We start from the raw sequence: 3,566 nt of genomic DNA, 5'->3' as shown, positions 1-3,566 counted from the left end.
ATGAAGCATGCTACACAACTGAGACTGATGCATCAGTAGAACATCACTGGTATAACTGCTCAATGCTAAGAAAGCAAGGTCCAAGGGAGACACAAGCTATTTCCCACTTTCCTGTCTAAGGCCTCTCTTCCCAGTTCTGGTACCTTGTGTTGTCTGAATGATTGACTGGGGTAGTGTGTGCTCTACAAGATTTCAACAGGTTGACCTGTGTGGTTACTGCAAAGCAGAAAGCTAACATCCATACAAAGAGGCAAACACATAGAAGAGGCTTCATTCTTGCAAAATACAATTGCCTCTACTTCTTCTGAGAGGAGCAGGAGAAGGAAGTTATGTACTTTTGTTTCAGAGGGACATTCAACATTTCAAATTGGACAGTAAATGGCCATTTTTTGGCAATAGAAAGAGCATCCCTCAGAGAGAGCAGTTGATTTCTATTCAACAAAAATCAGAAATGATCAAGCTAAAAAGGTGAATCCTAATTGGATCGAAGGATTTTCATGAGCCACATCTGTGTCTTTGACGGTCTTAGTGATCTTTCCGCTGGTAACTCCATGCAGCCATGTTCCTTCCTCGGCAGTTCTGATGTCAGTAACCCCTAGACTGAAGGGAATCTCACCCCCTGGGCTTTCCAACCAGTTTATTCTTATAATATTCACCCTAATTGGCCACAGCCACCAATTCTGATTTCAAATCCACAGTTGTTTTTTGTTTTTTTTTGACAATTGGTTGTTTGATTTTTGACAATCTGAAATTTTTCAGAGTATGAAATTACAGAGAGGTATGTCATGTGTTAAACTTGTATCAATTAACACATTAAAATTTGGAGTTTTTTAGCCAACAATGCATAAAAAGAAAGTGTAGTGTTTGTTTAAAGATGCCCACTGGGAAAACATTTCCATAGATGCTGGCATTTTAAAATTATTTATATATTTATCAGTTGTCACTCATTACACTTTTGGTCAACAAACAATAAACACCTGCTTGGAGCCAGGTTCTATTTAGATGCCAGTGTAAAAATAAAATATATTTTTTAAAAAATGAGCAGGGCACCGTCTGTCTTCTCAAGGAATGCAAGCCTACTGGCAGAGACACACAAAAAAAGATAATGAAAACACAAAAGCTCTAAAGCAGACCACTGAGTACATAAAGACTTTGAAAAAATGACCTTGAATCTGTGAGTCCGACGGAGAGCTGCCCACAATTTGTCCCATGCTCACACCTCTTATGACAAAATTAAGTCTTCTCTCTGACATTTCCGAATGAGTTAGCACGCTGATGCCCCGTCCCCACCTGTTTCCGATGGCCACCTGACTGGCTTACCTATATCCAGTTTTGTTGCCTGGGGGAGAGTTGAAGACAAATTAGCACAAAATACCTTGACAGGTGGACAGAGAGGAACAGGTATTGGAAACTGACATGCCTAAACAGGGGGCAAGAATTATCAGGAAGCAAGAAACAACTTGAATAATTGATCAAGATGCATGACAATCAATATATTCATAGGAAAATGTGGGGAAATGGAGAGTTTCCATTTTCTTTGCAATACACTGACCCATGATGCATCAAAGATCCACTTCAAAGTAAGATGGTGCAGTGAGGGCTTCTTTTTTTTGTATTACAATTTGGGACATTAGACGCACTTCTTAGAACCATATGCAGGGTTTTATTCCCCACTGGAAGTGGTGTTTTCCTGGCCAGGGAACTTATATCAATAACATTCAATTAGAACTAAAGGGTAGTTAAACTCAACTTTTAAAAAAAAGTAAACATGTTGCCTAAAACCAACGAGATTAGTATCTCCTTGACGTCTTCTATTAATTTCTAACCAGGAGACATTTAAGATTTAGAAAGATTAGTGGTTGATAGAGAAAATTGATGTAATATGCTTATAATTGCCTTGTTATTTTACAGAAAAAAAATTCTAAATTATTTGATGGTCAGGCATGGTCTTGATAATGAAACCCACAAGTTTTTAATATCACTTTTTAATTAATCACCTCATACCCCCTGAAGTTTTGTCCAGAGCCTCAGAGAAAGGTCAAAGCTGTCAGAAGTGTGGCTCAGCACTTCTCCCAGGTCAAGGAAGTGGGACTGAATAATGCAGCAACTGCCTGGTTTGCCCTTACTCAAGTTGTGTATTTCACCCAATATTCTGAAGCAAGTGCAAAAGAAGGGAATTCTAGTGCATCCCCAATCAGTGGTTTACCAAAAGTTGATCCCCTTATCACACTGCAGTTAGTTTAGCAAATTCAGAAAAGCATGCCCTAGGTGTGCTGGGACGGAAAACTTCTGTTTTTGTCAAGTATTCCATTGTAAAAAGAGAGCAACACAGAGCAGTGGCAAGAGTCAGGCCTCAGAGCCAGCCCAGACAGGCCCGGAGCTTGCAGAGGCCTATGCCAGGCCCTGGGTCCTCCACCTCATTGTGAGCTGCTCACAGAGCTTTCGGTCCAGCAGAAACATCAGTGAGTCCTGTGCATCCACAGACTGGCAGGCTACCACCACCTCCTCAGAACATGTTCTGGGATCAGGGGCATTAGCATCACCTGGAGCTGGTTGGACTGCAGAATTTCAGACCCCATCCAGAACTATTAAATCAGAATTTGCATTTTAACAAGCTTTCCAGGTGATTCCATGCATGTTAAAATTTGTGAAGCACTGATTTACAAAGTTGGATCAACTGTGAAGAGAAGGGCATTGGAAAAATAGTACCCCTATAATCACAAAAGTGAGTTACTGAATATAATGGTGAAAATAAAGAACAAATGGCAGAAAAGGAGGGAAAGAGATATTCTTTGGATTAAGCAAATAACTTGGAGGCATCACCCACGGTGGAGGGGCGATTACAAAAATCATGAAGAGAAAGTACTTGAGCTGTGGAGCTGAAATCCAGGATGCACTTTCCAGGGCATTAACAGAGGAGGCAATTGTTGGCATGAGCCTTGAAGGATGACAAACTGGCAACACAACATTGCCAATAAGAACACTGACTTGGGACTAGCAGACCAGAGTTCAAATCCTGACTCCATCCTTTACTCACCATGTAACCCTTGACACGGGACTTAAACAAAGCAACTATAGCTAAGACTTGCTGAGTGCTTTCCATGTATTGGCAGGCAATTTCCATGCATTACTCACAACAGCCCTCCAAGGCGGGTGCTGTTATAATTGCCATAATTCAGTGAGAAAATTTGTCCTTGGAGAGGTTAAGTCCCTTATTTTTTGTATTCATTTGATCCTCCCAAGCCTGAAAAAGAGACAAGGCCACTTGCCACCCCAATTTAGAGGTGGAGAAATCAAGGTTCAAGGAAGCAACGACTCTCCCAAGGCTGCACGACTGGTGGCAGAGCTGGGCCCCAAGCTCAGACGTCGGCTTCCTTCGTTCAGTGCCCTTTACCGCCATGCCAGAGGCTTGGCGAATGTTAATTAAGGATTTGATTTGGAGGACAGTGATTACCAGGAAAGGAGCAGAAGGCTGGCCCGATGGGCAAGCAGACAGCCATCTGTCCACTACCTGGGTCGCCTGCCCTCAGGCCCGAGAGTCTTCTGGACTAAAGCCTCTGTGAAGA

This window comes from Choloepus didactylus, chromosome 6, assembly GCF_015220235.1.
Source record: "Choloepus didactylus isolate mChoDid1 chromosome 6, mChoDid1.pri, whole genome shotgun sequence".
In the NCBI taxonomy this organism is placed as follows: Eukaryota; Metazoa; Chordata; class Mammalia; order Pilosa; family Megalonychidae; genus Choloepus; species Choloepus didactylus.
This window is presented reverse-complemented; position numbering follows the sequence as displayed.